This window comes from Mesoplodon densirostris, chromosome 4 (assembly GCF_025265405.1).
Source record: "Mesoplodon densirostris isolate mMesDen1 chromosome 4, mMesDen1 primary haplotype, whole genome shotgun sequence".
NCBI lineage: Eukaryota > Metazoa > Chordata > Mammalia > Artiodactyla > Ziphiidae > Mesoplodon > Mesoplodon densirostris.
In genome coordinates this window covers 148,017,077-148,031,952 of record NC_082664.1, presented here as the reverse complement: position 1 = coordinate 148,031,952, position 14,876 = coordinate 148,017,077, and the positions used below count along the sequence as shown (strand labels likewise).

At 44.7% G+C, this 14,876-nt stretch overlaps 1 protein-coding gene and 1 pseudogene across 8 annotated transcripts in view; one reads left to right on the top strand and one right to left on the bottom strand.

The window, feature by feature from the left end:
• ZNF592 (zinc finger protein 592) overlaps positions 1-5,804 on the bottom strand; it is a 61,236-nt gene extending 55,432 nt beyond the window's left edge. For 6 of the 8 annotated variants that reach the window (XM_060097449.1, XM_060097453.1, XM_060097450.1 and 3 more), the window contains exon 1: positions 5,720-5,804. The gene's annotated coding sequence lies outside the window, so the exon portion shown is untranslated. The remainder of the gene's footprint in view (positions 1-5,719) is intronic. The other 2 variants (XM_060097458.1, XM_060097454.1) reach the window with 1 other exon arrangement.
• Positions 5,805-12,832: 7,028 nt separating this feature from the next.
• On the top strand, positions 12,833-13,292 carry LOC132488192 (large ribosomal subunit protein uL23-like; annotated as a pseudogene).
• Positions 13,293-14,876: the final 1,584 nt, after the last annotated feature.

Sequence of the window (14,876 nt, the reverse complement as noted above, 5' to 3'; positions counted from 1 at the left end):
ATGTGAGGTTCATACATAGGAACCCCTCTCTTTAGCATCCCCCATGTCAATGTGTAGGAGACTAAGAGCCCTGTGGTCCGTGGGAGAGGGCCCAGGGCCATGCCCAAAAGAAGTGACTTCTTTAGAAGCATGCCCCCAAAAAACACCCAACAAATGAAGCTAGAAGCCTAGTCATTGTGCTCATCAGCTCCTCCCAGATGGGTGCAGCCGTGGCTCCCTGAATTCAGGAACTATACCGATCAGAGTTTCTAGCCTAATTCACCTGCTGGGGAGAGCTGTCTTTACTGCACATCTACCAAAGGCAAGCCTCCTTGCCTACCGAGGAGGGATAGCTAGTTCCAACATCATACCTCTTCTAGAGGGACATATTTCTGGGCAGTTTGAGTTTTTGCTTTAGAGCATTCAATGTTTGCCTCTAAAATTAAAAACAGATTTACCCATTGTTTTTGTAAGAATGACATATAAACTTATAGAAAATTCAAATGACAGGCAAAAATATAAAGAAAAAAGTAAAAACCACTCTAATCCCACCACTAAGAGGTAAGATCTGACATGAACTCTGTTCTGCAGAAGAAGTGAACCTATTCTGAGTTAAACCTAGGGTGTTGCCCTTGCTTTTCTGGATAAGTCTGTGGATTTAGTTTTCAGAAGACCCTTAATGCCGCCCCTGAACTACTCGAAAAAATGTCAGGGGTCTGCAATATTTCTGGAGCTCACAAATGGACATTAACCAAGTCATACAGACTCCCTGCGCCCCCCCACACACTGACTTGAGGCCAGGAGTTCATCTGTTCAGCAGACATACCCCTTTTCTTCACTCAACATAGCATAAGTCTTTCTATAATCAATCACGTAAATAGACATCATCATCCTTTTCATCTCCTGGAGCGTGTAAATGAGAGGAAGCGGGACACCATTACCTCTTGATACAATACCTTTAGAATCTGAAATGGAGTATTTGGGTAAATGTGACTTTACCCAAAGTCACACAGCAAACAGAGGACACCTGTTCTCTGCTGATGGATTTGAGGAATGACTCTGTGGTGACACCAAACTCAAAAGGTGTTCATTAACTTTTCTTTCAGTCATAAAAAGGATCCAATGTGCCATTTCAACACATACATAAACACTTCCCACTGTCAAATAAAAATGAATGGTTGGTTGAAGTAGCACTTTTATCCCTAAAAACATTTCCCCAAATTAATAAGCTAATGGATATCCCATCCTATACTCCTAAAGCATGAAGGGGGAGAACAATGGACCAGATGCCCACAAATGGAAACATACACAGACTGTGGGTATATGCAACTGCTCCACCTCACAGGCATCAACAGTAGGAACTCTCTCCTATTCAGGATGCTCCTATTTTTGTAGGAAAAGAAAAAGTTAAAACAAACGCATATAAAGATAGCGCTGGAGATAAACGTCTAATAAAAACACTAAATATTAAAACAGTAGCTCTAGGTTATAAGATTTATCAGTTTTATTTCATTTGTATACCTATCTGAATTGCCTAAATTTTCTACATGAATGCTCTTTAGAGTTTTAAAAGAAAAATAATTAATCCATAACCTAGGTTGGTCTATTTGGATTTTATTTTTTGCTGTAGAAAAATACAGATTCAAAACTCTAGAGGGTCCACCACTCTTCCCAGTTTTGTGGAAGCAGAAGGAAGCGTTAAGACGAAGCTCAAACCTCATGAAGATTGCAATCCAACAGGAAAGCTCACCATGACCACGCTGAGTAGAGGGCAAGAATTATTACCTTCTTTTCTGTCTCCAATGTGTAGGGAAGATGAAAATCCTAAACCAATCTCTCCTTCAAGTGCAACCAAAAGAAACTACCTCTGCCCCACCTCTTCCAAGAGTTCACAGACCTCTGCTCTCCGAACAATTTCCAGTGCATCTGTCCACAACCACCCCTTGGCCACAAAATTACCCACACCACTTGGTATCTGCACACCTTCTCCAGTAATCCCCTTTTCCAATACTTTATCTCTGAAAAAGTTATTCCTCCTTTTCCTTAAGTTTCACAAACACAGGATCCCACCCAAATGGTACAGAATCATTCATTCTATCAATTAATCATTGTTAACTATACTGTATAGAGCTTGAGGAAAGATTATGTTCACAAAAAGGGTTAGTTTTCATGGAGCCTGAGAAAAACAAACGGGAATTGAGGAGCAAGAGTTTGTTAGTCTGTCCCAGCCCTGGCCAGAAGTCAGGGAGTGGGGGTGGGGAGGGCCATGGCCAGAGGAGGGAAACATCTGTCATTCTGCAGTTTCATTTCTCAAGGCTAGTTAATACCCTGAGTTTATGCATCAGTCTCTTCCAAGTTTGGTTAATCAGTCTCCCTGGATCCAATCAGCTCTGCGTGCCCTACAAACTGAATTTCAGGTTTATGAAACTGAGAACAAGATCCTGAAGCACAGAGATCCCACCAAACTAAAGTCACCTCCCAGGATGACATCTCTCTCCAGTCTCTAACAGCAACACCCATCACGTGATACGTATTTGATGCATCCAATAGTCTCTGATATGTCCCTGTGACTTACAGAATTAAATCCAAACTTGACCTGCCTTTCACAAGCCCAACTCAGCTTACCAGCCTCATCCCTGGACAAACCAAGTCTCTCATGGCTCCATGCTTTCACACATGACTCTCTCTTCATAGACTGCCCTTTGCCCAGTCTTGCTTGCCTGCAAAACTTCTGTTCTTCCTCTAAAGCCCAGTTCAGAAGTCACCTCGCCCTAAAGCCTTCCCTACTTCCCCAGGCATTTAGTTCTTACGGCCCTCAACTGTAGTTCTCTAACTACAAAGGCTTTAGAGAATTTGTTAAATACATTGTAGCTCATTCTTTTAATTATCTGACCTCCTCTGGATACCGTGAGCTTCCTGAGGCAAGGAACTCACACTGTATCCATAAGCCCTAGCACCGTGTCAAGACTGAAATAAGAGATCAACCTTGAAGGACTGATCACATGGAACACTGGCATTAAGTTATTTGGAGGAAAAGAGTCTCACAATATTCAAGAATTAAATTGTCTATATACTTAATCTCATCCAAAATGACAAAAGGGCACGGAGGCAGCATGGGTGTTTAAAAATTTTAAGTAATAATAACAGCTAACATTTGTACTAAGTTAATTTGATCAGCACAACAACCCTAGGAGGTAAGATACATTTTTCTGCATTTAAGCTGAGAAAAGCTTGAGGCTTTTCCAAACAGGAAACTGAGGCACCAGAGGGGTTAAATAACTCAAAATCATTCAGTTAGTAAGTGGCAAAAGCAAGACACAAACTCGGTAGTCTGGCTCCAGAGCCAGTGCGCTCTGGAATCAGGAAGATCTAGGTTTTAATACAGATTATGTTACAAATATGGCTTTGGATAAGTCATCTAACTCCTCCGAGCTTGTATATGTAAAGGGGGCAGGACAACCCCTTTCTCTTAGAGTGCAGGGAGGATTAAGTTAAATATGATAATGTTTGCAAAAGTCTCTAAAATGGATTCTCCCACCTAACAGGCACTCCAGAAATGTTCATCTATTTTCCTTTCCCTTCATAAAAGCTGGGCAAAATAGTCTCTCTGAGGAAAAGGATCCTCCCCCAGACTGCGTGAGGCTTTTCGAAGCAGATCAAGTAGTGTGGCCACTCAACACAGAAAGCCTTGCCTTACCTGTTTATCTCTGTCCATACCAGAGTCCTTTTAAAATGTAAATATCATCGTGTCACTCACTTAAAACCTTTCAAAGGTTCCTAATTACACCGGGGATACAATCCAAACTAAGGAGGGAAGGCATTCAGTCCCCAAGGCCCCCAGTGATCTGACACACCTCTCTATAAACTTATCTCCCCTGTCCTTTTCCCCCTCCAGCCATACAGGCCTCTTTCACTTCCTCCAACTTGCCAAGCTCTCTGCTGCTCCACACATGGTTAACTCTTCACCCTCCTTCAGGTCTCAGCCTAAATGTCACTTCCTCAAGGGAAGCCTTCCCTGAGCCCCCAACCCAAATCAAGGCCCATATCTCTTACCACTCTCTTCACCTTTCTTTCCTTGTACTCAGCACAGTTTGAAATGATTAGTTTACCACTTCCTTCAAAGTTTTATTCGAAAGACACCTTCTCAGGAGGCCTTTCCAGACCACTCAAATATAAACTCAGTCCCTACCCAATAACTCATATCCTCCTTCCCTATCTTCTTTTTCTCATTAGCACGTATTAACAGACTATATTTTTATTATATATTTTATTGTCTGGCCCCTTAGAATGAAAGCTCCACAAGGGCAGTTATTTTTGCTTGCTTTCTTCACAACATCTAACAATGGCTGGCACATATTGGTTGACAAATATTTGTTGTTGAATGAAATTTCAAGATTATTTATTATCGGGCCTTCTCACTGGTCTATGAGCTCAAGCTAAAACATGTCTTTCTGGTTTCCCACTGTACTCCCAACACCTAGTCCAGTGCCTAGCACATAATAAGTGCTCAGTAAAATTTTACTAAATGAATCAAAGCCATGACCAGTGGAAAAATTGGAAAATGGTCAAAATATGTGTTAGCACCTTGCTTCCTCTTCTCTTTCACTGTATAATGTACCTGTGAGTTTGAGGAAACAGACCCCTGAAATCCCACCAAGCACCTGCCAGGCATCTATCTGTCCACATCCTGTATCCTCAGCCACACTGTACACACCAACAGATGCACTGTACAGGCCCTCCAGAACACAGAGCTGAAGGCAAGTGGGCCAACCCTAAGCCAAGTACCATCTTACCCCCAAGTCCCATTCTCTGACTGCCAGTCCTATTCTAGGCTAGTCCTGGGTGCCAGACATGCTGCCCTGGGTGGGCCCGTGGATTCATTCCAACCCTGGATTTTTAATGCCACCTCTGGCCTACTCAAAAAAGAAAATAAAAAAGTTAAAAATCCCTGAGCAGCTCGAATAATCCTGGGGTTCTCAGAAGCAGACATACCTAAGGTCGTACGGACCCCTCCCCCTCACATGCGCTGATCCAAGGCCAGGAGGCCATCTGTCCAGCAGACGCTCCCCGTCCTCCCTCGGGTCACATTGAGCCTTTCCCCCCCGAGTTGGCAGGAAGAGCCCCTGTAGAAAGACAATCTCCACCCTGATCAACAGGCCTGGTCACCCCCTGGGCCCCCAACTCTGGAGCAGGAATACCCGTCTGCTCCCGAAAAAACCTCCCCCAGGGTCAGAACTTGGGCGGAGGTGGGGGGAGGGACTGAGGGGCGCCAAAAAAGGTCGATCCCCCAAGTGTCTGTCCCGTGACGACGCCAGCTCTTCGGGCGACCGGGACGGTCCGGCTGACAGGGCGCCCCAGCGGGGGAAAGTGGCACCGTTATCCGTCCCTGGGCGGGGGGCCGCGGGCCGACGCCGAGGGCGGCCGCCCGTCCCGCGCCGGGAGGACAGCAGCGTGCCCGCCCGGCGGGGTAGCGGCGGGTCGGGGTGGCGGAAGGGGCAGGCTGCCCGTCCGCCGGGGGCGGGGTGGGGTGGCGGCCGGGGCCCGCCAGGCGGCGGTCAGGGGAAGTGGCTGCCGCCTCAGGCGGCGAGCAGGGTCCGCCTGGCTGCAGGGCCGGGCCGCGGTACGGGCGCGGGCTCGGCCTCGTCCCTGGCTCTGCTCAGCCCCAGCTCGTGCTGGGGCGGCCTCGGCGGCGGCCCCGGCCCACAAGCCCCGCCCGGCCCGGCCCGCGCGGTGCGCTTACCTGGCGGCGGCGGCGGCTGCAGGCCCCGGGCTCGGCCGCGCGCGTCCCCAGCGCCGGCTGCGGGAGCCACAACATGGCGACGGCGGTGGCGGGCGGGGCTGCGGCTCCGGGGGCGGAGCGGGGGCGGGAGCCGGCCTGGCGGCGGGACCTGGCTGGGGCCGCGGGCGGGGGTTGGGGGGGGCAGGCGGAAGGCGGCTTGGACCTGGGCACCCGCCCAAGGCGGTGCGGCTGAGGGGCTGCCCCGGCCTGGGCCCGGCTTCTCGCCTCTCGCCTACCGCCTACCGCCTCCCGCCCCAGGCGGGCTGCGCGGCACCGACCCGGCGGTGGAGACAGCGGCGGGCTGGGCTGGGCTGGGCTGGGCTGGGCGGGGCGGGGCGGGGGCGGTGCCGGGCAGAGCTGGACCCTAGACCTCGCAGACCTAGGCCGAACCCCCGCCCTCGCCTGACCCGTCTGCCCCGCCGTGCACCCGGCGCGATTCCGGCCCGGCGCCCGCTCCCTGCAACCTGGGCCTCTCGTTCTCTGAACGGCCTCCAGGGCAGGGGCCTTCGGTCAGGGCTGAGGTCCCCCACTAGAGGGCCACGATCTGCCTACGCGGCTGTCTCGCCCCAGCGGACAGCGAGCGCCTCTGGAGCCGGCACGGCGTCCTCTTCCCTCAGATCTGGCACCTAGTGGGGCCTAGTAGGCTGTTAAGTGAAAGGTAGCAGAGGTGGCGTGGGCCTGGCACTTAGTAGGTGCGCCAATGTTCGGTCATCGCTGGATCTAGGGACTTGCAAGCAGGCCTGGAGGTGCGGGGCGCTCTGACATGTTGTTTCTGGGGTGACCGTGAGACCCGCGGCGAACAGAGTTGGAGGCCTGGCAACGGGTGCCTCCCAGGGGTAGACTGCAACATCTCTGAGTTACAGGGGAAGCTATGACTGTGCGAGGTGAGAACTCGGAGAGGCGGGCAGGTGGCCAGGGCAGGGCCTTACAAGAACCCAGAGTACCTGGAAACTGGCGGCGTTAAGGTGGCAACTAGGTTGAGGGTGTGAGAGCACGGAGATGAGGCCCTGGTGTCTGGCAGTGAGCACCCACTGCTAACCACGGAGAAATGCCCTCTGAAGAACCGGGAAAGAGACGCCAATTTGCTCGAGGGGTGCAACTGATTTTCAGCCAGGGCCTACTATGGGCCAGGCTCTAAGCTGAGTTGACCACTTGGGTAGGGGGTGTGGGGTAGTGAAGCAATGAAGGCAGTAAAGGGTGATGATTCCAGAAGTTTGGCAGGAAGAGGGGGAAAAGAGTAAGCCTATAGCTCCAGGGGTAGTAAGAGTAAAGGAGAGAGGTGATTTTTTATTTTTATTTATTTATTTATTTGCGGTGCGCAGGCCTCTCATCGTTGTGGCCTCTCCCGTTGCGGAGCACAGGCTCCGGACGCGCAGGCTCAGCGGCCATGGCTCACGGGCCCAGACGCTCCGCGGCATGTGGATCCTCCCGGACCTCCTCCCGGACCGGGGTACGAACCCATGTCCCCTGCATCGGCAGGCGGACTCTCAACCACTGCGCCACAAGGGAAGCCCTGTTTTTACTTTATCCTATTTGAGGAAGAGCTCTCAAAGGAGCTGAGAGGGGAGAATAAAAGATAAGATATAGGATAATTAATGATGCGTGATCTCAGAAAAGAAAAAGGAAATAGGGCTGAGGAAGGGAGAGGAAGAAATCAGAGAAGAGGCACACCTCTTCCTGCTAGATTTAAAGGATACACAAAGATAGAAATATTTTGAGGTGAGGAGGCATGCATACTCAGCCCTGCATGTTTCCATGGGTCAGCTGCCTGGATGACCCCCAAAGTCAACCATAATTCTGCTGGGGGGTCACTGCCCTTTACAATTTAAGTGCAATTGGCTCAAACCCCTATTCCACTTAGAGTGGGAAACCCAGCATACCTGCCAACATTTCCAAAGATTCACGGGAGAACTTAACATTTCTTCAAATTATCACTGGCCCCAATTTCTTATTTCCAAAAATATACTCCACTGTGCTCTTTTAGGAAATTTGTCACTATTCCCTGGATACCACTCCATGTATATTCCCCCAAAATACAGTACCATGCTGTGAAAACAAGCAAAATGCCCAGTGTTATATGATTGTTAAATTATAGTTCATTTGTAACCATTAAAAATCATGTTGAACACAACATTGTAAATCAACTATACTCCGATATAAAATTTAAAAAATTTTTAAATCATGTTGAAGAGAAAGATTAATGACATGGTATATACTTGTAATTAAAAAGCACATCATAAGATGATGTGATACCGGGACTTCCCTGGTGGTCCAGTGGGTAAGACTCTGTGCTCCCACTGCAGGGGGCACCAGTTCAATCCCTGGTCAGGGAACTAGATCCCACATGCATGCCACAACTAGGAGTCCACATGCCACAGCCAAAAATAAAAAAATAATAAATAAATATTTTTTAAAAGATATGATACCAGCTTGTAATATATAAATATACATAAATGTGTATCACACATAGACTTTTTTTTTTACATTTATTTGCATTGGGTTTATTGGATAACACCATATTGAATATCTTTAATCCCAGAATCTTCTTATTCTTTTTTTAATTGAAATATAGTTGCTGTACAATATTATACAAGTTACAGGTGTACAATATAGTGATTCACAATTTTTAAAGGTTATACTCCATTTATAGTTATTATAAAATATTGGCTATATTCCCCATACTGTACAATATATCCTTGTCACTTATTTTATACCTAATAGCTTTTACCTATTACTCCCCTACCCCCATATTGCCCCTCCCTTTCAAATTTTTTAAAATGCAAGGTGGAGAGCAGGGTAGAATATAATTCCATTTTTTATAAAAATTATATACATAATTAATATTTACACACATATATATTTGCTTATCCAGGCATAGCACATATCTGATGGACACAAATGAGACTGGGGAGGGAAACTAGATGGCTGGGGGACAGGAGCATGAGGGAGACCTTTTATCACCATATGCCCTTTTGTGCCCTTTGGATTTTATACCATGTGCTTTACCAATAAAGAACAAATAAATACAATTTAATTTTTTTAACGCATATACTTTTTTAGTAGTGTTCTGGATTACCAGGTATAAACAGGAAAATAAAGCAGGGCTCTGGACAGCAGACCTAGCTATTTCTTCTTTTTTTATTATTATTTATTTACTTATTTTTGGCTGCGTTGGGTCTTTGCTGCTGCGCACGGGCTTTCTCTAGTTGTGGCGAGCAGGGGCTACTCTTTGTTGCAGTGCGCAGGCTTCTCTTTGCAGTGGCTTCTCTTTGTTGCGGAGCACGGGCCCTAGAGCGCGCGGGCTTCAGTAGTTGTGGCACGCGGGCTCAGTAGTTGTGGCTCACAGGCTCTAGAGCACAGGCTCAGTAGTTGTGGTGCACGGGCTTAGTTGCTCCGTGACATGTGGGATCTTCCCAGACCAGGGCTTGAACCTGTGTCCCCTGCATTGGCAGGTGGATTCTTAACCACTGCGCCACCAGGGAAGTCCCAGACCTAGCTATTTCCAGAGTCCCCTCCCGTGCCCAGAGGCTGCATGGTGTCCATCAAAGAGAATCACAGAGGGAATCAGGAGACTTGGCTTCAAGTCCAGCCTCTGTTACCAACTCTCTGTGCTGCCCTGGACCGGTCACCTCATCTCTCTGATCATCCCTTTCCTCTTCAGTAAAATGGAGGCAATAGTACTTTTTGAGCTACGTAATATAAAATAATATCACACATAGATTTTTAAATGGTATTTTTATTTTCTTCTGTGACTTCTTATTTTTACAGTAGTACATTAATATTTACCTTGAAATCAGGAAAAATGATATTTTAAAGTGTACTTTTATGAAAGGTATTTTTTTAAAGATATTTATGGAATTCAGAAGAAAGATATTAGGAATCAGGAAGGGAAATTGGAAATGGATATTTGAAGGATGGATGGGACTTTGACAAGCAGAGATGGGCTAATTGAGAAGACTGCCCTATGCAGAAGGAACAGTACAATGATACAGAATGAGAAGTTCAGCAAACACCAAGAGGTCAGTTTGGTTGGAGCACAGATTCATGTGGAAGAAATCTAGGTGAATCAGTCTGGACAAGTAGGGCAATAGTCCTGAATGCCAAGTTGAACCCTTTGTAATTTGACAGCTGGAAGAACCCTGGAGCTTGAACTGTGCAGGTGATAAATTTTAAAATAAATGTTCCTGTATCCTCTTCCTTAATGAGATTCTAAATCTTAGCCCTTCTACCCTAATGATATCTGAGCATCTGATAGACTCAGAGTGAAGCGGTAGGGGCAACAGTTTTTGCATTCCTCTTTCACAGAGAGAGAACTGGCCCTTGCTTCTCTGGTTATTCATTACTACAATTTTTATTCACAAGGCAGAAGTTTCAGAGAGCAAATTAGCAAAGAGTGAAAATGAAAGGAAAAAGAAATGTGCATTTTAAACCAATGCTTTGCAAAAACTTTTTTGTTTTTTTACAACTTGCTATGAGTTCAGCTTTTTCTTAGATTGCATATATAAATGAAATCACACAGTATTTGTCTTTGTCTGATTTATTTCACTTAGCATAATGTCCTCAAGATCCATCCATGTTTTCAAAAATGGCATGATTTCCTTCTTTTTTATGGCTGAATAATATTCTTTGCACTCTTTTCTGACTGTGAACCTCCATAAGAAATATATTCCACCTCTCAACCCAGAATATATACACATGTGCACACAGACACACACACCTCTGAAACAAAACATTTCATGAAATATTACCATTTTATGCAATGCATTCTGATATTTTCAACTTTCTTATTTTTATTTCTTTTAAAATACTGGTCATTGATCTTATGACCCATTATAGGGCTCCAAAATGCCTTAAAGGACATTGAAAAAAGGCTAGACTATTATTCCTTATGTTTGCAGTTCTCATTTAAATATCCATACAGGCAGTGACCTTAAGTTTGCCATGTTTACATGTCCCAGAAAGCCTCAGGACAGGCAAGACTCTCTCAGGATGTGGTGGGGGAGAGAATAGAAGGATTGGCAGGAGCCATGTTTGAGTTCCTCTTCCCTTCTCAGTAAATATTTCCTGATTTCAATATTTCTCAGGAGGCATAAATGTTTTCTCCTTTGTCTGGCTTGAGATACAGACTGAACTTCAAACAAGATTAGACTACTGCCTGCAGACTACCAGAGACAACTATTTATCTGAATGAACAGAATCATAGACTAAAATAAAAGGGAAATAATATGTCTGGATTGTGACAGTACATAGAAGCCATCTGATCCAACACTGTTGGAGTACTATAGGGACAGTAAATTTATCCCTTATTTAGAAGTTTGGAACTAGTGAAAAGCTGAAAATATCAACTTTAATACCAATAAAGCTGAGCTGAAGAATGTTCTGGTTGATGACCAATAGGCTTTTTACTATTCTTTGAATTAAAATATTCTCCCTCAAAACTGCAACCTACAACTTGCAGAGGTCTGGCAACTTTAACCATGTATGATTAGAGAAGATTGCCCTCTCTATAAGGGCAGGCAGATCCAAATTCACCAATTAGGTAGGTCACCTGGAAGAACCAGGACAAATTCTCCTACCTGACCCCCTATGGGGGAAAAAAAAAAAAAAGAATGGGGAATAAGGATTTATCCCTGCCCAAACAAATTGGACCTCGCCCAGTAGTTGGTCAGTTAATTTGAAAAGTACATTAAAGCAGAGAATAATAAAAAGTGACAAATACAAACCTTAATATTTCATTTTCATTTCAAACCTATAAAGAATACCCACTTGAGAAACTTTTGATGTGAGGTCAAACCTTTTATGTGAGCAACAGTGGCAATTAGAATTCTTGAGTTGTCTTTCTTACATAATTCATATCCATGATATATTTTCTATGCTTTCCAATTCGTTTTTTAAAAGTTGACTGAGGGGGACTTCCCTGGAGGTCCAATGGTTAAGACTCCGCGCTTCCACTGCAGGGGCCGCAGGTTTGATCCCTGGTCCAGGACCTAAGATCCCACATGCCCTGCAGCACGGCCAAAAATAAAAAATAAAAAAATAAAGTTGACTGAGGACTTAGAGCTTCTTGCAAAGCAATATAACTAGAGGCTCCCTCTTAAAAAAAAAAAATCCTTCTTAATTCTCTCACCAACGTCTAGTTTGACAGTAATTTTCAACTGGTCTCTATCTAATATTTCCAAAGCATTCAACTGACATTTCATAGAAACAACTCTTTCTTTTTCATGCTTATGTGTCATCAGTTTATGTAATTTTAATTAAATTAATTATACTCTGGCAAACAGCTGTCATAAGCAATTGTGGGATCAAACACAACAGATTCTTATTAGGCATCTAACAAAACTGGTAGGAAGAAGTATGTAGATATTCCAGAGATGGACTCACTAATCCAAAGCATTTAGCAGGCATGGACATTAGTCAATATGTTTACATGGAGGGAATGGAAAGTGTTGATTCCAGAGAGTTCATTAAAACAAAACCGGTTAATGCTCATATACTAGTATAACCAACTCTGGGCGCATATATCTTAACATTCTTCTTCCATTATGTATCCACTTTATAAATGTTTATTGATATTCAGGACAGTGCCAGGCACTATTCTAGGCCCTAAAGAAGCACAGCTCACTGAAAAGGAAGAAACTGGTATGTAAACAGGATGAAGAGGCAGGATGGAGAAGGAGGGATGTTAAGGAGTAAATCCCTTTACCTTCTCTCTACTCCATCCCCTCAAAATCACTGTCCCTCCATTCCCACTTAGCTGAAAAATGGCTTTAAATATCTTAGGATTGGCATGGCTATCACAGAAATCCCCATGGTAATACCACCTACTACATTAACAGTATATATATATATATATATATATATATATATACCTTATATACTTTCCGGGGCTAATGAGATGATGCAATTGGTCCATTCAGAGAAAGCTGTGGCAATGGGAATTGGTATAATTCTCTTAAAAAGCAATTTGACAGTACTTCCAAAGAGCCTTAATAGAGATGTGACTCTCTTTTGACTCATCAGTACCACTCCTAGAAACTTTTCCTTAAGAAAAAGTCCTCCCTCCTTTTCACAAAGATGACACCGAAGGCAAAGAAGGAAGCCCCTGCCCCTCCCAAAGCCGAAGCCAAAGCAAAGGCTTTGAAGACCAAGAAAGCAGAGTTGAAATGTGTCCACGGCCAGAAAAAAAAAAAAGATTTGGCTGTCACCCACCTTGCCACAGCCCAAAGCACTGAGGCTCAGGAGGCAAATACCCTGCAAAGAGCACCCTAGGATAAACAAGCTTGACCGCTAGGCCATCATCAAGTTCCCCCTCACCACCAAGTCAGCCAAGAAGAAGACAGAAGACAGCACACTTGTGTTCCTTGTGGATGGCAAGGCCAATAAGTATCAAATTAAACAGGCTATGAAGAAGCTCTATGACATTGACGTGGCCAAGGTCAACAACTTGACCAGGCTTGATGGAAAAAAGAAGGCATATGTTTGCCTGGCTCCTGACTATGATGCTTTTGTTGCCAACAAAATTGGGATCACCTAAACTGAGTCCAGCTGGCTAATTCTAAATACAAAAGTTTTCACTAAAAAAAAAAAAAAGAAGAAGAAGAAGAGAGAAAGAAAGAGAGAAAGAAAGAAAGAAAGAAAGAAAGAAAGAAAGAAAGTTCTACCCAAAAGAGAATGGCCACATGCCTAATATTTACTACAACCTTATTTGTGATAGTGAAAGTTTGAAACATATGAATAAGTAACTTATGGCATGCAACATTGTATAACTTACCACTGAGTATGTAACAGAAAACATTTGATTACATATTAAATGAAAAAAGATATAATTTGCTCAACTATACTGAGAACCACTGAATTATATACTTTTAAAGGGTGAACTTTGGGGAATTCCCTGGTGGTCCAGTGGTTAGGACTCTGCGCTTTCACTGCCTAGGGCCTGAGTTCAATCCCTGGTCAGATCCCCGTGTGGCCAAAAAAATATTAAAAAATAAAAGGGTGAACTTTGTGAATCATATCAATTTCTTTTAAAAAGATAAAATTCTCCATTTTTACTTTTGTGTCAGCCAAGATCAGCAGAAAACAGATGGCCTGCTCAATGTGTGTAACTGAAGAAAGTTAATGAAGGGACAGTGTATAAAGATGCTGGCAGGGTTGAGGGAAACCAACAAGGGATAATGAAATACCCCAGGGCTAATGCTGAGAAGCCATTATCAACCATAGGCCTGAAGGGGCAAAGAGATGGAACCAGTGCTCAGTTAGAGCAACAGCTGAAGGAGAGGGAGGGCCAATAGGAACTTTGACGAATACAGCGCTCTCGCTCTCTCTCTCTCTCTCTCTCTCTCTCTTTCTCTCTCTCTCTCTCTTCCTGTGGTACCTCCCACTGGCTGAACCCAAGAGGAAGCCTAAGGGCAAGTGACCCCAGATGACACTGCCCTTCAAGGTCAGCCTCTAGAGAAGGATGGAGAGGAGTGGATCTGGAAGCAGATTATCTAGCAGGTATGTGATCATATAGCAATGTGAGAACCATCTAAACATATGGCCGAGGAACCTGGCCTTAAGGGAACCCGGAAAATCAGTGTTTGTAGGGATAAAAAGTGGAGGTAGTTAGAGAACAGGTAGGATGGGTAGAGGGGGCAGGAAAGATTTAACTCAGGCTGAGACAAGGATGAGAGCCAGACTCAGGAATGATTTATTGTTTGGTCAAATACTGAGCTAGAGTCTGAGCTCTGGAAGAGATTAATAGGAGATACAGAGCTAAATCAGAGTGTAGCATTAGAAATTCTTCCCCTATTGGCTATTACCCTGTATGTCTCCTTCCCAGCTAAACTTCATGCCTTCAACAAGCAATTGTTTAGTACCTATTATGTTCCAGGAACTGTTAGGCCTTGGGGATTGAGGAAGGAACAAAATTAACTTAGTTTACATCCTGGTGGGGGGAAAGAGACAACAGATAAGTAAATATAAGTCAAGGGTGTTAGGTGCTATAAAGAAAAGCACAGGAGAAAATGGAAATAAAATTCTGCCCATTCTACCTCTTAAAAAAAAGCCCATACGTGCCTACAAACAGCAGAGCTCCTGAGTAAATCAGGACTTTGATATCTCTCACCTGGCCTAAGAT